The following is a 21,369-nucleotide window of genomic DNA, read 5'->3' as shown; positions in this document are numbered from 1 at the left end:
TGGCACATAATAGGTACTTTAAAAATGCTTCTTGAGAGACTGCATGACTTCTCTACATAATCTTTCCATCACTGAGTTCATCACTCCTTTCTTATGGCTTCAATTATGTCCTCTGTGCTGCTACTCAAATCTGTATCTTCAGCTCTGACCTCTTATCAAAGTTTTAATCCTGTCATCATTTTAAATGATCAAAAGTCATGTCCATTTGGAAATCTTACCATCTCAAACTCTGCAAGTCCAAAAGTAAATTCTTCATCTTGCCTCAAAATAAGCCCCCTTTCCAGCTTCTTCATTCTTTATTTCCATCAACGGTACTACCTATAGTCTCAAAATTTCAGAATTGTCTTTGACTCTTCCTTCTTTATCATTGCCCCACACATTCCCCCACAGTCATTAAATCCTAATGATTTTTCCTTCAGCTTGCTTCTTGCTTCATTCTTTTTCTTTCCATCTTCACTATTATCACCCTAAACTAGGCAACTTGGTATAAGAGGTCTAGCCAGATTGCTAGCCAGGAGACCTGGGTTCCAATCTCTATCTTTGTTTTAATCACACCAGTCTCCTGCCTGAGCTCCTCTGAACATACCATGCTCTTTCCTGACTCTTAGCTTTTGTTTACGCTATTCCTAGTATAAACCTTCGACTGTCCCACAGTCAAATTTTAATCATCCATTCAGGTCTAGCATAGATCCCACACTTTCTATGAGGCCTTGTTCAACTGTTCATAACCCATATTTAACTCATCCTTCTCTAAAGTCTAACATTGATTCTTATATGTAATATTAATTTGGGCACTTAATCAAAGCATCGACACTTAAGTGTTTCATGTGTTTAAGTCTTGTCTCCTCAATTAAATTGAAAACCCTTGAATAGGAGCATGTATACATTACATATCTTTATGTATCTCACTCAGTGCTTAACATGGTAATCTGCACATTAGTCAGTAAACACTTCTTGAATGAATGAATAAGAACTTCAAAAGAAAAAAAAAGTCTAGCAGAAAGAATTCTTAAGAAATACATTTCATTCTCAAAAGGAATATATTTAATTTAGAGAATCCTGCTCCCAAAAACTTCTGGGAAGCTTACCAGGGCATAAATCATTATAAATCAAGAAAATTTATGACAACACATCCAGAATATTTTAAGTCCCAAAAATTTATAGCATTGCTTTTTATCCTAGGAACTCAAAATATTCCACAAACGTGGAGGTTTTTTTCTAAAATAAATTTATACCCTTGTAGTAAACTATATATTTTGATTGGTTTCATTAGCTTTTCCAGGATTGTTTCCCAAGTTAGGGCTTTAACACTAGCTAGGGTTGCCCTAGCTCCATATTCAGTCAAACTCAATTTAAATGTGAACTATCTTTTTACCATATCATTTTGTTATTTTCAAGGTTCTATTATGGAATAAAGTGTGAATGCCTTCTTATAACCCTGTTGGGAGGGGATGGGTCTTGCCACTGGTCCACCTTAGAGGTATGTCCTCATTACTATAACTACATCTGTCAATTAAGCAGTAAACATTTGGTAACTGCCAACTATGTGCCAGGCACTGTGCTAACTGCTGGGATACAAAAAGAGCAAAAAGCAGTCCTTGCTTGTAGGAGGTGACATCAGAATGAGCTCACAATCTAATAGGGAAGACAACATACAAATAAATATATGCAAAACAAGCACTACAAAAATAGGAAATAATTAACAGAGGGAAGGTACTAGAATTTAGAGGGATTGGGAAACGCTTCCTGTAAAATATATGAGTTTAGTTAGGACTTAAGGGAAGCCAGGGACATCAGTAGTCACAGCAGAGGGAGAGAGAGACAGAGACAGAGACAGAAACAGAGAGTGAAATAGGCAGAAAATATACCCAGAACCAAGAGATGGATTATCTTTCTTGTGGAACAAGGAGGCTAGTCACTAGATTAGAGGATATGAGGAACATGGAGTATTCAGGGATGACTAGCACCTCTAGTGTGAGGGCTTACTGAGCCCTTTCCAGGGCCATTCATCTACCTTTGGTGTCTACCTGCCACCCAACTCTCACCTATGTCTCCAGGAAGCTGTAGCTGTGCAGCCACTACACCTCAGTAAACCATCTTGGCAGATAGGTTCAACCAGGTTAAGGGTAACCAACAGGCCTCAAACCCTTCAGTGAATTAGGGGGATGTCTACCCCAAGTGTGTGAAGACTTCCCCAAGTGGAATGGGCAGATAAGAACAATTTGTATGAAGGTGGCTGAAGAAGGAGCTGTGGAGTGCTTAGAGCTTGGTCACACATTGGAGGCACCAAGGTCATCCATTACCTCCCAAGACATTACCAGTCATCCTGAGTTTTGTCCTGCCACTGGATTTCAATGACTCTGGAAGAAAAAACAAAGCTGATGACATTGCACAACTCTGTCTCACTTAAATCCAATTCATGTGCAAGTCAAGACATCACCCTGCAATATCAATGCCCCTCTTTGAAAACAAAGGATTACAACAAGATGTAAGGAGATTAGAAAGATTGGAGAGGGGCTAGGTTATGAAGGGCTTTGAATAAAAAACAGAGTATTTTTGTATTTGATTCTGGAGGCAATAGGGAGCCACTGGAGTTTACTGAATAGCAGAATGATATAATCAGATCTATGTTTTAGGAAAATCCCTTTGGTGGCTAAATGGAGACTCATGTGAGAGACAGTGAGGAGTCCAGGATGATATGTAAATTATGAACCTAAGGAATTGGGAAGATAGTGTTGCCCTTGACAGTAATAGGGAGGGTAGGAAGGGAAAAGGTTTAGGGGAAAAGATAACAAGTTCTGTTTTGGACATGTTTTATTTAAGATGTCTACTAGACATCCAATTCAAGATGCCCAAAAGGCAGTTGGAGATGCAAGACTGGAGGTGAGCTGAGAGGTTGGAACAGAATAGGTAGATTTGAGAATCATCAGTGTAGAGGTAGTAATTAAATCCATGACAGCCAATGAGACTGCCAAGTGAAGTAGACAGAAGAGGGACCAGAGCAATCCCTTTTGACTAGAGTCCAAGAGGTACATACTTTGTACTCTATAATTAACTGTGTGAAAGTGAACTCTTCATATCGTTTCCTAACTATTCAAACAAATCTATTGCCTAGACTACAAATGAAAAAAGTACTTCCCCACTTAATGAATAGAGTGGTAAAGAGCAGGAAGATATCCTGAACATTTAGGATCATGCCATGTACAGAACATTTGGCCAAACACATGTGTAACGTTTTCTATGGTGAATTTTATGGGCAATTTTATGACTGTAGTCATGCTCTCCATCCCTTGCTCTTGCTACATGACTGGCCCCGATCCTTTTCAATCATACATCTGGATGGTTTTTATGACACTTCTTCTATGCAAGTTATCATTGGTAATATGTTGCAACCAAGCAGTACTCATAATGCACCTCTTCATTGCCCTTTGAGTGTTTAGCAATTTTGATTTTTCAGAGATAGCAGCATTCTGTGATTTGCATCTACTTAGTATCACCAGAAGAATATTAGCATTTCAAAGAAGAGGTTTTGTGTGTTAAGAAATAGCTTGGAGTCATTGAGAGAACTGCAAAATTTCCCAAATGCAATCTCTGCTCTCTTCTACAGAACAGTGTCTAGTCATGATATATGTAGTAATAAACCAAGTCAATTGACTGACTGTCCAAAGATATATGTTATTCTGTTAAAGACCTAAAATAAAGATTTCCAATGCAGTGAGTAAATATTGCATAGATAAGATTTTCACTTGTGTAAGAAGTACACAGCATGAGAAAGACTGAATAAATTGTGATCTACCTGTTGCAGGCAATATTGACATCAGTAAGTTGCCACCTCCATGGAAGTATATAAAGAAAGAAACATAATAACTAGTCACATACTTCATCTGCTCGACTACTTTCTCGTCTTTATAAAATCTTCATTATAATGATCTAAATAGGTATTAAGCTTATCTTCAATGAGCAAATAAGAAGAGAAAAGGCAAGCTTTTGCAAATGATTCTCTATAGTTTACAATTCTTGACAATCACACAATTAATTAAAAGATGCAGAGAATACAAAATTCTACTGTTTAGGGTTTGTTTTTTGTTTTTGTTTTGTTTTGTTTTGCTTTGCTTGATTAATGAGAACAATAAAAAGTATTTGGCTAGGGAGAGCAAATTTAGCCTAAAAGGTTCTCCTTCAACAAAGAGAATCATGCATATATTACAATCATATGTCTCCCTCAACAAATCCACAGAGACAAACCTGTTTAGCAAACCTCTGATTACTCACCTCAAGTGAGACATAAACAAGTACGTTGGCCACTCTCATGGAGGATGTGCCACACAGAGTCTAATCAGAAGAGATGGTACTCTCTGAACATGGTTTTTCCACATGCTCTTAGCTGTAGACAATATTGTGTTTATCTCACCAACTCAGAACAATATGTTCTCAATGGGACTTTTTATTCTATTTTTATGTTTATTCAAGAGATTGGCTTAAAATTCATAAAGGAAAAATGAAATAGATGAAAAGTTCTATTATTCAGACTATATATAATGTGTAATTGGATAGGTGTTTGTTGGATTAGGATATCTGTACATGTATCTTGACAGGAACTTCAAGTGAACACTGAGCTTGGCTCAGAATTGAACAGAAAAAAAAAAAGATTAGATTGCAATAAAGATTCCAAGTTTCTCCCCTGTGCAAAAGCCCATCTTTTCAATACAAATGTGAGTCCACTAGAGCTGTATGATTACAAATCTTGGAACAGCTCAAACTCAAAAGAATAAAAGTTGCAGATGACCAAAAGAGCAACGGAGATATATAATGGGAGCAAATGTACTGTAATGTATTTATCCAATGCTTACCCGAACTGAAAAAGTGTTGTGAAATACATCATTGAGAAAATGTATGTTTGGAAAAGGGGGTGGACTAGTTATGTGGGAAACTGAACAGCCCACGTTCTCCAAAGATACCCACAAAATGGAAAATAAAAAAAGAGAGACCTAGGAAGACTACCACATGCTGAGTAGATCCTCTCTGGAAGACCTAGGGAAGATGATGGACAAAACTGTGCAAGATGAGAAGGCATAGATGGGTTGTGTTCTATGCCAATGGAGGGCAGACTCAGACCAATGAGATCACAGAGCCATTGAAAAATTAAAGTATTTGAGAGATCCTCTAGAGAGAGGCCATGTGTAAAAGGGAAACAGGATGCAAAGACAGTAAGAAACGTCCTCAAAGACCCCAGGAGTAATATTTAGCAGTTATGAAGGACATTAAGGCTTGCAAATCACTTTGTAAATGTTATCTTATTTGAAGGTTTATACTTTAAAGTGGTTAAAGAGTAGTCATACAAGTCAAATGATAGCACCTGTAGTTCAAGGCTAGGGAATAGGATAACATGCACCAAAGAACAGCAGGAAACTGATTTATTGGATCATCTAGTTCATGTGCTGTCTGTTTTAGTTGCTATAAGTAAAAACACACATGTAATTGGCAGAGCATTAGGTTAATTTGCTGTAAGTCAAACGGGAATTAGTGGCTGCCTGTCGTTGGAAGGAAAAAAAGTGACATTGTTATCTGTAGTGCTAGTTTCTTAATACTGCAGTGTTTGAAGCTCTCATCCCTTCATTCTGAGTTAATTACTGAGCATATTTTGACATACACAAGTAATAGGACAACCTTTATATTATAGGAAGAGGCCATATGTAACAAACTCTTAGAAGGATAGATTTGGAGCGGGAAAGTGCCTAAAAAGCATCTTGTACACCCTTCTCATTTTACAGATGAAGCAGCAAAGAGGTAAAATTGCTTGGCCAGGATAAATCAGGGACAAAATTTGAATATAGATTATCCAAGTCCAAGTCCTACATTCCTTCCACTACACTATGTTGCCATAGTCTATGTGTCATCCTACCTCCTTTTAAATATAGTGAGAAAGAGGCTTCTGAGTGTTAGGCTTAGTGGAGGGACTGGGTTTTATCTAAACCTTGTATTTCCTCCCATGGGACTAAGTGCAGTGTTCTATGTATGATTGGGTGCTTAATAAATGTTTGTTACATATTTCAGAGAAACATCCCAAGATTCTGAGACTTGTCTAAATTTAAGCCTTTATATTGCCTTGAATAAATCTCTCTTTCTTCCCTACCTCCATTTAATTGTTTTTCCATTTACCAGAAATCTCCCCTCCAAGAAAACTCCAATGTCCCAATTTCTGATGGTCTCCTTATTGTACAAGAAAGAACTTCCTCATTCCAATGTCTCCCAAGGAGAAAATGAGCAACCAACTGACCTCAAAGGAGGGAAAAGGCAGAATTTCCATTCCCAAGATGGATGGGAGCTTCTAGGTCAGGCTTAAATACAACATTAAAGCACATTATAATTAGTTCAAGTGATTTTCAAGAGGCTTCAGCTAAAGTCAAAAAGGTCAGTTCCCCAGAAGCTTATTACCCATCAGGCTATGGTTCTCACATTTTTCTGGTTTCTTTATTTTTTTGTTTCTTCATAAACAGTTACTGGAGATGATTGTCAAAGACAAGATAGGGTCAGAGATAAGAAGAAGCATTGTGTAGTTCCCTGTGGAAAGTCTTCTATTTCTGCTGTGTTTAGAAACAATTTATGTGGGGAAGAGGCTCATTACCAGATTGACCTCACAGTAATGAATGTTTTAACCACTATAACTCTAAGAGGCCATCTACTGTCATCAAGAACTTGTGATATGAACAAGTGCAGGGAGTTCACACACTGAGGGAATAACAAAAAGAAGGAGGAGAAAGAAAAAGGGAGGAAGATGAGAAAGAGAAAGAAAGCCACTTCAATAAGGCCAATTGCATAGAACTATATATACCACAGCAATAGAACCATAGAATGTTAGAGCTGAAAAGGGGCCTTAGAAATCATGCAGTCCAATCCCACCTCATCTCCATTTTAGAGATAAGAAAACTGAGACCGAGAGAGGGGCATGAGTTGGCCAAAGTCACACAGCTACTTAATAGCAAAGCTAGGACTAGAATGCTGGTTTCCTGACTCCCAGTCCAATGTGCTTTCCATTATGGAATGATATTTTTATAATTCTGTAATGAGACTTTAATACATATCTGGATAACCTAAGATGGAGGCACCCAATGACAATCATAATTCTCTCATAAGCAGGTTCTTAGCATTTTTCATGTGGTGTCCCTATCTTAGACAATCTAGAAATGTCTCAAAGTCCCATTACAATTCCAAGAACTATCTCTACAGAGAGACTAGCAAAATATTTCTCTTCCAGAAGCTCAAGTGATTTTCATAAGACATCACATATGGGAGTGTCAAAAAAGAAGGATAGTCAATAGCGAGTAAGTCAATGTCAAAAAAAAAGTGCCAAAAGCTATAGATCTAATAGGTCAATGAAGATGGAGAAAAGGCCATTGAATGTGTCACTTAAAAGATGACTATCAAGTATGCTTGGTTAAATCCAACTGCCTTTTCTGCCATGTCCACTTAACACATGGATTCAAATGTGATTGGTTCACTGTTGTTGATGGAGAAAATTATCATATAAATATTGATCTACTCCATGTTCACCTGTTTGTCATTTTCCTTCCAGTTTTATCTCTAAACACTCTTATGATCAGCTAGCTCAGTTGAGTCTTGCCCCAAGTTTTCTCTGAACTCACTTTCTCCTTCATTGTTTCTAGCAGTTTTATGAGATAATAATTCCTATAATCTTCCACCATGCTCCTCTGTAAGAAACTAGGAATGCTTAATATGAAGAAGATGTTTAGTGTGAAGAAGGTTCAGGGATACATGATAGCTATCTTCAAGTACTTGAAAGGTTGTCATGAAGAAAAGGGATTAGACATGCTGTTTGGTCTCAGAGGACAGAACAAGAACAATGAGTAGAAATTGAAAAAAAAGAGCATATCTATGTTTGATAAAGGGAAAACTTCCTAATAGACAATTAGAGTTATTCAAAAGCACAATGGACTTGGAGAGAGGATGAGAAAGGGGGTAGCTTCCTCTCATTAAAGGTCTTCAAGGAAAGGCTGGATGACCACTTCTTGGGTTTGTTGTCATGGGAGATTCTTCTCCAGATGAGTTGGAAGCAGTCACTGACATTGCTTTCCAATTCTAAAATTCCACAATTCCCATCTAAATCTGTAATCCTAAAGTTATATTCACAAACACCCTGTGAAAAGTAAGTAATGTTCTTCCTATTTTAAAGATAAGGAAATTTTAGCCTTCCTGACACCTAGCCATTACAGCTATACTCACACTCACAACTACTCTACCCAATTACCTTCACACCCATCTCTTGGGTGTGAAGCACTCTCTTTTCCCACACAGAGATGGTTTTGGGAAACTTAATAATTGTCTTCTAGTGATTGGGGATTAGAGGACTAGTCAACAGGTAGAAACTCTACCTCAGTTGGCAATGCATGAGAAAAGGGGACTCTGCTGTTATAGGGGAGACATAAGTTAGAGGCAAGGGAGCATTTACTGGTTTAAAAAAGGGGAGGGGAATTGTTCAGGGTTGGTCTAAGAAAGTTGTGAAATCTCCTTCCCTACAGATCTAAAAACTAAAATTTCTCATTTTAAATAAACTCTTAGTTGAAAAACGGTAAGGACGCTAGCTGATGCCTCAAAGTGTCTTCCAACCCACAATTCTCCTCCCCACAAATAGCAGCTGCAACCACAAATGACACATTTGAATGGAAGAAAGTCATAATACATACAGAAAGTTAAGTAACCAAAAGATCAACCACTAACTTTTCTTCTACTGTGATAAAATCATTATTATTTATGTTCCATAATCTTTAGTTTAATGTGCTCCATAACCTTTAATCACAGATAGGAACAGAAGCGGCAGTTCTGTCAATAACAGCTAAAGACCAAATAAAAGAGTAATTCAAAATAGCAGAGTTATAAGAGGCTATTGACTACCACATCCCAGTTATCATCAAGAACAGCTAAGTGGTCTCTTAATACCTCCATACTCAACCTGCACATCAGCTACCTGTTAGTCATTTTTGTTCAGTCTATTTCCAGGATAAAGGCAGAAAAACAAAACAGAAGCAAAATCATAGTTAAACAACTCTACTTTATCTCTGGTGTCAGTTATGATTATTCCACCCACTCCAAGCAAAGGTTGTATCCAATCTTTGAGCCTCCAATTTCTCCCAATATAGCTTAAAATAAATCCTTTTTTGTTCTCCCTCCCTTACTTCTCTAGCCTTTGGCAACCCTGGCACTACCTTCATAGGGTTGTGTCACATTCTGATATTCATCCTCTGTTGTATCACCTTGCTTCCATCTTTTATGCATTTTTTTTAACAGATATCCTTGTTCACTAACGTAAGTGTCTTCAAGCTCCATTTTTTTTTCTTTATTAGAAATATTTCAGGGGTGGAGCCAAGATGGCAGAGTAAAAGCAGTAACTTACTTGAACTCTCTCCCAAACCCTCCAAATACCTATAAAAAATGGCTCCAAACAAATTCTAAAGCAGCAGAACCCACAAAAAGGCAAAGTGAAACAAATTTCCAACCCAAGACAACCTGGATGGTTGATTAGAAAGGTCTATCACACCAGGCTGGGAGAAAAATGCAGCTCAGCATGGGCCGTGCAGTCAAAGACCAGGCCTCAGAGAACCTAGAGCAGGCCTCAGGGAATTGAATCACTGGCACCTGTGGCAGTTTCCAGACTTCTCAACCCACAAACACCAAAGACAACTTGGAAGATGAGTAGGAAAAGTCTTATGTCTGTGGTGAGAGAGAAGCTCTATCCCAGCCACAGTCCCCAGGTGTGGCCCTGGGGTGGCAACTGCTTCTGGAGCTTCTGGCCCACAGACTGCGGGGCAATCGAGTGGCTGATCACAGGGGGATTGCAGGGATCTCTTTGCTGGTGCTGAGTCAGGATTCTCTTGCCTTGCCCATGCTTGGATCTGGGCCACAGTTCTGGGTGGCGGTCCTGGAGCGAGGAGGAGTACTGGCATGGTGGAGCTTGTGGTGGCTGTGGAGAGAGAATCTAACTCACAGTTTCAAGGCAGAAAAGAGTGCTTGTGGTCACTCATAGACCAGAGCCCAGGCCAGGACAGGAGTAAACACCTCGCCCTTGATCTTAGCCCCTTGGATGAACTGAAAATTTATAGGTCCCTAGAAGTATCTCTGAAAATAGCCCCACAAAACTCTCAAAGCTTGGGACAGTACATTCTCCACACTGGAAGCAGACCCCTACCTTAACAAAGAGTTTAAAACTCAAGTAATTATCTGGGATCATGAGCAAACTGCACCAAAAAAAAAGTCAGACCATAGAATCTTTCTTTGGCAACAAAGAAGATCAAAATATACAACCAGAAGAAGACAACAAAGTCAAAGGTTTAATAAGTTAAGAGGGCGGGGAGGGACAATACAGAGGAGGGCAGATTGGGGAAGGAGGTAATCAGAAACAAACACTTCTGAGGAGGGACAGGGTCAAAAGAGAGAATAGAATAAACAGGGTGGGGGTGGGGATAGGATGAAGGGAATTATAGTTAGTTTTCCACAGCATGACTACACATGTATAACCTGTATAGAGTTGCTTGCCTTCTCAATGAGCATAGGTGGAGACGGAGGAAGGGAGAAAATTTGGAACCCAAAGTTTTAAAAACAAATGTTAAAAAATTGTTTTCAAATGCAACTGGGAAATAAGATACGCAGGAGGAAGCTAGGTGGCGCAGTGGATAGAGCACCGGCCCTGGATTCAGGAGGACCTGAGTTCAAATCCGGCCTCAGATACATAACACTTACTAGCTGTGTGACTCTGGGCAAGTCACTTAACCCCCATGGCCCAACCAAAAAAAAAAAAAGAAAGAAAGAAAGAAGATATACAGGCAATGGGATATAGAAACCTATCCTGCCCTACAGGAAAATAGAAGTGTAAGGGAATAAGGGAAGGGGGGGAGGAGAAGCTAGAAGGGAGGGAAGATTAGGGGAAAGGGTATTCAGAATACACACTGTTTTTGGGGTCGGGGGAGGGATGAGATGGGGAGAAAATTTGGAACTCAAAATGTTGTGGAAGTGAATGTTGAAAACTAAAAATAAATAAATTAATGAATCTTAAGAAAGAGAAAGAAAGAAAGAAAGAAAGAAAGAAAGAAAGAAAGAAAGAAAAGAAAGAAAGAAAAGAAAGAAAGAAGAAGAAAGAAGAAGAAGAAAGGAAGAAGGAAGGAAGGAAGGAAGGAAGGAAGGAAGGAAGGAAGGAAGGAAGGAAGGAAGGAAGGAAGGAAGGAAGGAAGGAAGGAAGGAAGAAAGGTTTCCCATTGTATCTTCAGAATATCATTCCTGAGCATCTTCTGTTCCTCCTGGTCTAACTTCCACTGCAGAATTTTAGTCTATAGGATTCTCTCTGGCCCTTCCCCTAGTTGTTTACTTGTCTTTTCACATTCCCTCTAACAATGAGAATTCTCATCTTTTGTCATCTTTGCCAGTTTGCTGGGTGAGAACAGAAAGTTTAGAGTTGTTTTAATTTGTACTTCCCTTATTCCTAGTTATTTGGAATTGTGGAATATGAAAATATGATCTTTAGTAGTCAAATAAATAAGCATTTATTAAGTGCCTACTATGTACTAAGCACTGGGGATACAAAGAAAGGCAAAAAAAAAATAGTCCTTGCTCTCAAGAAACTCACTGCCTAATATAGGAGACAACATGCAAACAAATACATACAAATAAAATCAATAAAGGATCAGAGATTTATTTGCATTTCATAATTTGAGAACTTTGCTCACATCCTCTGTCTGCTAGAAAAAGCCTTTTTTTAAAAAAATACATCTTGTTCTTATAAATTCCTATATTATCACCCAATAGAATGCAGCTTTCCTGAGGGCGAGGATTGTTTCCTTCTGTCTTTGTATCCCCAGTACCTAGTACCTAGTACCTTGCCCAAGGTAGATAAATGCAAGTCGGATTGAATCAAATCAAAATGAACTTAATCAAGCTTACAAATCCCTTGAGAACAAAGACTCTCTTGCACTTCCTATCCTTTGGCAAACACTCAATAAACACTTTACTACTGGCTGACAGATGGATTTGATCTTGTGCTACTTGTCTCCAGAGGACAGACTTCAATAGCATTCTAACAGCCTAATTTATTGTGTGTGATTCTGTCAACAACACCACCAAAAAAAAAAAATCATGATATAATTTACCTCAAGGTGGTAATTTTCTTAATTTATAGTTGTTTGTTTCTTTTTGGTCTAGACCAGTGATTTCATTAGCATAAGGAGCTATAATGTGTATCTGTAACTTCTCTGTGATGTTTTGGTCACATCAACACATCACACCATCTTCCAAAGGGTAGAAAGGTTATGATCTGCTTCAATAGAAGAAGGGCTCACTGCACTGGTGAAAACAAAGATACATTGAAATAAGTTTGTTCTTTTTAAAATATCTGGACCTGTTATTTCATCAAAGTAGAAATTCCTGGTGTGGAAAATCTTTCCACTGCTACATAGCTACAATTCACTTGTAATTTATAGTGTAAGGTTCTAAGAGCTTGGGCGGTTTGCCCAAGATAACATGTAGCAGAGTCAGAAGCAGGATTTGAATCCAGGTTTTCAGAGTCCAAGGCAGGTCCTTTATCTACTGCAGTACACTGCCTCTCACTGTATCTGTGGTCCCTTAAAAATTGTTTTCATAAAATATGGCCTAATGCATTATTTGAAAAACCATGAAAGTATGAGATAAGAAGAAATCCAAGTATCTACATTCAATGTTTCCATTTTCTGTGCCCTGAAACTACTCAGAGAAATAATAGTCATAAGTGGGGTTAAGTGGAGGATACAGCATCCCATTTAAAAACTGGAACAGACTTTAATTGTTATAACCTCAAATGGCCAGTAAAACAGTCCCTTTTATCCCCCTCAGTAAACACATAAAGACTAAATGCCCTGGGACATTGTGTTCAGCAGCATCTGTCTTATAACTCAGGTCTCCTGAATTGTCCGTTTAGTTGGTCTTTAGCAATTATCAGCAAAGCTGCTGCTTCTATTCCTGTCTGTGATTATGAATTTTGAAGAACCTTAAACTAAGGATTATAGAAAAGAAATAATAATGATTTTATTACAGTGAAAGAAAACTGTCTCTTTAGTGTAAATGTTAGTGGTTAATCCTTTGATCCCTTAGCTTCCTATAAATATTGTAGCTTTTCCCCATTCAAATATGTCATTCAGTTTGTAGGTGTTACTTGTGGGGAAAAGAATTGTGGGCTATATACTTTGAGGCATCAGCCAGTGTCTCTACCCTTCTTCTACCAAAAAAAAAAAAGTTCATTTAAAATGAAAACCTGTTCAAATGTTCAGATCCCTGTAGAAATATAAGGGGTTTTTTTTAAGAATTTAAGCTCTTTGAAGGAAGAGACTGTATTTTTGCCTTTTTCTGTCTCCCCAACTCTTAGCGCTGTGCCTGACACATAAGAAGTACTTTAATCAATGCTTGTTGACTTTTAAAAAATCTCTAGGAAAGAGGTTTATTGGATTTCTCAGACCAATCTCTGATGAACTTCATTGCTAATTCTTCTTTCATTCTAATTTCATTGTAACTTGAATCCCTCCAATTACAACTTTGCTGACAAAAGCTACTAGCTTCTCTTTATTTCGTTGTTTATCTTGGATAGTCAAATACTCATTCACTGATTTTGTTCTTTCAGGTCACCTGGCCCACATAAACTACATCTCATGTACTGAAAGGACTGACAAAGGTGATTGCTAATCCAAAATTGGTATACTTGAAAATTCACAAAAAACAGGACAGGTACCACAAGAATGGAAAAGAGGAAACATCCTGATTTTCCTAAAATGGGGACAGAGGCCAAGGGAGAAAGAGTAATGAGTCTATATAGCCCAGAGATTTGAGTTGCTTTAACTAAGTATGTTCCATACTCATGCATGTACTTCATCACCACTGGACTTTACACCCCTGCCCACTCTGTGATTATTTATGAGAAAATGTGCTCCCGGTTATGGGGGGGATAGATAGCGGGGAGTGATTTGAAACTACTGTTCTTTCTATTTAGTAAATTGCCTTTGCTAAAGAAGACAAATGGAAATAGAACAGACTTGACAACTATATGCTAGTGAGCATGACCTCAATTCTTGAGAAAATTCTAGGATGTATCATTAAAGAAAATCATCAAAGGAAAGAAGTGAGGACCAAAAACAAAGGTCTCAATGTAGCCTACTCCCTACAGCCAGACCTTGCTTCCAACCATCTCTCTCAACCATTTTCTTCCCATTCATCCTGCTTTCATAACCTCTAGATAATCAGAGCTCCAGAGACTGTCCTCTGTCCTGGAGAACATAATCTTTTTAGTTTTAGAGCCCCTGACCTGAGGTTGAGCTGTCCTGATTGGTGAGTCAATGAGTACAAACTCACACAGTCTATTATGTTGATCTAGCACCTACACTGAAGGTCATGCTTCCAGCTGTCCACCCTGGCCAAACTCTTTGCTCTTCTTGCCATCTACCTGCTGTCATATGTATGCCTCTGTCCTCTAGCTCGTGTTCTGGCAACTATAACCAAATTAATAATAGTTTTGCTTTTGAAACAGACAATCAACTCACCCATAGCTCCACTCACCATTCCTGTGATTTCTAAGATGAAATGATCCTTCCCTGACCACTCTTCTCCTATACGAGTTGTCTACCCTTGTAGAATGTAAGCTTTTTGGAGGTAGGGACTGTCTCACTTTTGTATTTGTATCCCTAACACTTAGCATAATGCTTGACACTTAGTAACCATTTGAGTGGTTTTAATTCATGCATTTCATTTTTTTAACATTTCAAATAATCTGCTTAAATAAGCTTTTTAATTCTCTGGGAAAATTCATCCTATATTTTTCATTACAAAAGACAACATATTCATCACTGCTGTGTGCTAAAACCTATCCTAAGTACTGATAATCACTAATTGTGCGCAGAGGCTTGTTCTAAACATTGATATTCTTTAATTGTTCCACAGGCTGAAACTACTGAAGTTATAACAGATAGCTGATGAAATCTGGAGTTTCTAAAGCAAATTCAAGCTATTTTTATTAGTCTTTAAAATTTTTTTTAAAAAAGGATTTTCTGAAGAATTGAGGTCATGCTTACTAGCATATAGTTGTAAAGTCTGTTCTATTTCCATTTGTCTTCTTTAGCAAAGACAATTTACCATTAATCTTAAATCACAATGTTTCTTCTCTAGCAAAACCATAAATATATTTGAGCCAAGTTAGACAAAGACTTAACATTTGAGTTATAAGTTCACTAAAAGCAATTAACTGAGAGGCAATGTGGTTTAGTTAGAAGAGTACCAGACTTGGAATCAAAGATGTAAATTTAAGTACTGGACAAATCACTTAACCTCTTTGAACCTCAGTTTTCATATCTGCAAAATGGATATGATAATAATATTCAGACACAAAACCAGGAATTCTGGCATCTGGATAAACTATACTTTCTGCCCTTGAATGTAGAAGTAGGGAGAGACCGTAAGACTAGATCAATGACCTTGGGACACAAGATGCTGTGTGGGGAAGAAACCATGGAACAACTCCCTTAGGCAAGGAGAAAGATACCCTAGAACACAAAGGAAACTTACTATCTGATATCATTCTATTTTAAGTAATTATTCTTGCCAACCTGGTATGAACTCAGTAGCTTCTACCTGAGCATAAATGCTGTCAGTACTCTCTAAGTTTCAGCATCCTGGGAACAACCTTTATCAACCTACCCTCCAAGTTTGTCGTTGTTCACTTGTTTCAATGTTGTACGACTCATCATGATCCCATTTGGGGTTCTCTTGGCAAAGATACTGGAGCAGTTTTGAACTCATGAAGATGAATCTTCCTGACTCCAGGCCCAGCATTCTATCCACTTTGCCACTTACCTGTAACCCTCACTTACAGCTCTAATAATACTGGCACTATATACAGGATTGTGCTTTATATTTATAAACCTTAAAGCACTAAATAACTATGGAGAATAATGACCATGCCCTTCATTCCACTAAATATACAATAAATGTTTTTGGTTGGGGTGGTTACTCTCTATAAGGTTCAATTGAATTAATTCAACAAGTACTTGTTAAGCATCTACTATGTGGGAAAGAAAAGAAAGAAAGAAAGAAAGAAAGAAAGAAAGAAAGAAAGAAAGAAAGAAAGAAAGAAAGAAAGAAAGAAAGAAAGAAAGAAAGAAAGAAAGAAAGAAAGAAAGAAAGAAAGAAAGCAGGGAGGGAAGGAGGGAGAAAGGGAAGGGAAGGGAAGGGAAAGGAAGGGAAGGGAAGGGAAGGGAAGGGAAGGGAAGGGAAGGGAAGGGAAGGGAAGGGAAGGGAAGGGAAGGGAAGGGAAGGGAAGGGAAGGGAAGGGAAGGGAAGGGAAGGGAAGGGAAGGGAAGGGAAGGAAGGGAAGGGAAGGGAAGGGAAGGGAAGGGAAGGGAAGGGAAGGGAAGGGAAGGGAAGGGAAGGGAAGAAAGAAAAAGAAATAATTCTTGCTCTCAAGATGCTTACATTCTACTAGGTAGAAACAACATGTAGATAGATAAGTTAAATATAAAGTAATTTTATGTGTGTTGGGTAAGAGTATTAATAATTTAGGAAAGATCAGGAAAGATCTCCTGTACCAGATATTCAGAGGTGAGGAGAGATCATTCCAGGTGGACACAGAAAACAAAGAGTTGCTTTAATTTGCTTTACCTTATTATTAATGATTTAACATGCATGTAGCAATTGATAGATTGAATTTCTTCCTTAGAAAGTTGACTGATATCCTTTGGTATCCTTTGACCATTTAGAAATTTAAATTAATTCCTTGGATATCTTGGAATTAAGATCCTTATCAGAGAAACTCAATACAAAGATTTTTCCATGTTTTCCTTTTAATCTTAGTTGCATTGGTTTTGTTTATACAAAAAAAAGTTTTAATATTATATCTTCAAAATTGTCCTTTTTAATCTTCTGTGATCCTTCTCTATCTTGTTTGATTATAAATCTTCCCAAATCCATAGATCTAAAAGGTAATTTCTTCCCTGATCCTTTAGTTTGTTTATGATATCACTTGTTATATCCATGCTATGTATCCATTTGGAGCTTATCTTACTCTAAATTTAACTTTCTACCAGACCACTTTCCAATTTTGCCAGCATATTTTGTCAAAAAGTGAGTTCTTACTCTAGTAGCTGAGGTTTGGGTTTATCAAATTCTAGGTTACTTTGTTCTTTTTCTTCTATATGTTGTATACTTAATCTATCCCACTAATTGACCTGTCTATCTCTTAACTAGAACCTAATCTGTCCTGATAATTGATCTCTCTGTCTCTTTACCAGAACTTTTAATACACATAGCATGTGTATGATGCAACATAACTTTCAGAGGAGATTTTTTTAAAAAATTTAGGAGAGAAAAGTGTAGTAGTATAAATGTGAGGACTTGGATCTCTCTTAACAAAGTAGAGTGATGTCTCCCTTATTTGGGAACAATTTAATCTCATAAAGAGGTAAAGAAAGAACTTTTATTTAGTAAAAACCTGAGAAACTGTTTCAAGGTCATCAAAAAGATGGAGGACCTTGTAAGGACTCCAAAGCAAAGCATGACAGGCACCTCAGCTAATTTACATAGACATGTTTTATGACTAAAGAGAGTAAAAACTAAAAAGGAGAGAGAGAGAAATTATATAACCATCTGGAGACTGAGGTATGATTAAAATTAGTTTGATAAGTGAAATTTGGGGAGTTGTGACTTTTTAAGTAAAATGTGAGTCACTGAGAGTCTGGGGGCTCTCAATCCATAAAACAGCAACAAGAAAAGAGGAGAAGGAACCCAGGAGAGAGCTGAAGACATAGCAGGTAGAATTTAGCAGATGATGCAGATGGATTGGGGGTAGTGAAGACTGGAGCCATAGAAAACACATGAGAGACTTGCAATCATCCCAGCAGTAGATAATAAGAGCTAAAACCAGAGTGCAAAGAATGGCACAAAAGCAAGCCATTCTGTGGAAGTCACATGGATAAGACTAGAAGGGGAAGGAATTTGGGGGTGAATCGGGTTGAAAAGCTGGGTGACTGGGAAAATGGTGGTACACTTGAAAGAAACAGATGTTAGGAATATAGGTGTGTTTCAGGGAGATAGATGATGAGTTCTGCTCTGGATATGCTGAGTTTGAGATGCTTCTGAGATGTGCAAGTCAGCAGGCAACTGATAATTCAGAACTACAGCAAAGAAAAAGGATGCATGGACCCAGGAGGTAGAATTTGGAGCAAAAGGTGGAAGCTGCAGAGAGGTAGACTTGGGTTCAATAGAAGGAAAACCTCTAAGTCAGCTGAATTGTCTGGATGTAGTAGATTAGGGAGTTTTCAAACAATTCCAGACCTCTTGTCCAATATGTTGTGTGAGAGATTCTGGTGTGGTATGAATTGCGTAGCCTCTAAGATCCCTTCCAACTCCAAGATTATTTGATACTAGAGAAGTTTAGACAGACCCACATGGATGTAGATGGAGTGTACAGAGATGAAGACACCAAGGCAGCAACAGAAGGTAAAGTGCTCATTTTATTTCACCATGTTTCACATGTTCACCATTATTTTACCTCTGACTTCTGACCCCACCCCCCCAATAACTTCAGTGTTCATTGAAAGAAATAGCTAGGTCTGAAAGACCCAGAGTGTTGGGGAGCCCAATCTGAGATCAGGAAAAGCTCTCCAGTAGAGGCCCACCTAAAGTCTATGAGAACAGCCCGAGCCCATTCAAGCTTGGTGTCCTAGAGTCCATGCCTCCACAGTGGAGGACCAAGCTAGCTAAATGGTCTCTCTCTTTGGTAAGTCTCTCACCCGCTAGGTCCTCCCATTGGCAACTACAACACTACTTCAGCAACTTTAAATACCTACATACATATTTGGTAAACACAGTCCTGTTTCAGAAACATTTTATTAGCTCTGTATGTCATGCGACTAAGGGAAATCATGAAAAAAGGCATTAGTTTGTGAGTCTTTGCTTGGCACCACATAATCATAGATCTAGAGTCAGATGCAATCTCAGGCCAAGTGGTACAATCCCTCATTTTACAGAAGAGGGAACTGTGAGCCAGAGGTTCAGTAGCTCACTCAAGGTAATCCGTAGTAAACACCAGCAAAGGAATTCTGGTCCCCTGGATCCAAAAAGTCATTTCTCATAGAGCAATAAAACTCCTTCAGCAGCCTAGCTTCACAATGCTATTTGTTCCATGCCACCACAGTTGCTATCCTCACACCGTGCTGCTTGCATTCTAGCCATTACCTCTCTGGAGTCAGGACTCCACCTCTGGGATGCCTGGCTCTGATAAATAAGCTTTTGTCTTCCCCTATCAGAATATAAGTACCCTGAGGACAGGGACTGTCCTGCTTTTGCTGGTGTTCCCAGCATTTAGCACAGAGCCTGAAATATGTTAAGTGCTTAATGAATATTTTATCTATCTATTTAACTAATATATGAGTAAGCACAAGTTTTAGCTCAGAGCTAAATACAGAACAAGCTGAGGACTAACTCTAAGAAGTTTAGCTTACATCTTTAGGAACCTTTTCCAAAAAGCAGCGATTTCCCCCAAATTCTATTTAGTTCGTCCTCTACAGCTAAATATACTTCTACTACTCTCCATTAGTTTAACAGAATACATTCCAAATATTCTCAGGAATCCATAACATTCAGCCTCATCAAAACATCTTCCCAAAAAGGAAATAAATATGACTAAGGATCTATCCTAATAACAATAACAGCTTATAACATTTATATAGCACTTTAAGGTTTGCAAAGCATCGTGCAGGTTATTTCGTTTGATCGTCACAACAACCCTATGAGTTAGGTTGTTATTGTTATCCTCATTTTAGAGATAAGAACATATGAACTAAGAGGTTAAGTGACTTGTCAAGGGTCATACAGCTAAATGTCTGAGATGGGATTTGAACTCAGGTCTTTCTGACTCCAAGTCTAGCACTCTTATCTACTGAATCACTTACAGAAGCCTATATTTTTAAAAAGCCATGGGTCCACTTGGTTTATTTTCAGTTCAATCTGATTCAATTCAATTGTTCAATTCAATTCAACTAGCTTTTATTAGCATTTATGATGTACCAAGCACTCCACCACCAAGCAACAGAGATACAAGTGCAAACCAGAAAAGTCTCTCAAGGAGCTTGCATTTCCCTGGGCACTTATTTTCATGGATTCTTTTAAAGACTAGAAAATAGTCGTTCTGAACACCCTCAAACTAAACTCTGGCCTTTGCAGCCCTCCATTTAGTTGGTGGGGGGGGTTGATCTCCATAGCTAGAAGTGGTTATAACCCACCATAAAAAAATCTCTACCATTTGTTTTGTAGGAAAATGTCATTCAGATCCCTAAAGGCAACTGTTTCATTTGCCTCTCTTCTGTTAGTGATTTCCTTTTAATTTGTTCAAAGAAACATGGTCTGCACAATAACATTTCAATCTGCTACACTAAACTATGGGAAAGGTTTATACATTAAGGTTTTCAATGGTCCTTACCTAGATCAATCACTCTAAGCCCCACAATAACTATGTAACATGGGCACTACAGTCATTACTACCCCTCATTTTACAGATGAGAAAATTGAAAATCAGAGAGATTAAATTACTTACCTGTGATGACATAACTAGTGGATGTCAGACATAAAATCTGAACCCAGATCTTTGTGATTCCAAGTCCAACATTCTATCCAGTATACCATGATGTTTCTCAGTATATGACTAGAGAGCTCAAAAGTCCCATCTTCTAAGTTTTCCCTTAATACAGTATTATGAACCTTGTGACTAGTCAACAAATATTAGTTCAAAGACCAATCTATTCAGAATTAGCAGAGTTTCTAGAAGGGTGGCATTGCTCCTTCTAAGCCATTCTCCAGGGGAGGCTGTATGGAACTTAGCAGACAGAGCCCTGGGCTTTAAGTCAGAAGACCCACATTTGAATCCCTGCTCTGACATTGATCAGCCAATTGATCTTGGGCTAATCCTTTACACTCTCTCTGAACTTCCATTTCCTCATCTGTGAAATGAGGTTAGAGGCATTTGCTCGATCTGCCTCACAGAGTCGTTCTGAGGAAAGAACTCTGTAAACTAGAAAAGGCTAGAGAAATGTGAGCTATGATCTCAACTAAAGGCCAATACTCCTCTATAGGGACAGACTGTCCTTTTCAAGTAAGCCACAGCTTCAGGGAGGAAATCCATGGAACTATGGTGAGGGAGGAAGGGGACACCTGCTTAGCAGACCTTATTAGCTGAATCAACATTGACAATCACTAGAGTGCCAAATGCTGCAGCCAGATGGTCCTTACAACCTGCAACAATAGATTCTTTTGATTCATTAGGTTTACTCCCCAGGTTTCTAGTTCTCTAGATATTTCCAA

The sequence above is a fragment of the Phascolarctos cinereus genome, unplaced genomic scaffold (assembly GCF_003287225.1).
Source record: "Phascolarctos cinereus isolate Bilbo 61053 unplaced genomic scaffold, phaCin_HiC Scaffold_9;HRSCAF=440, whole genome shotgun sequence".
Classification (NCBI taxonomy): Eukaryota; Metazoa; Chordata; class Mammalia; order Diprotodontia; family Phascolarctidae; genus Phascolarctos; species Phascolarctos cinereus.
Note: the sequence above shows the minus strand (reverse complement) of the source record.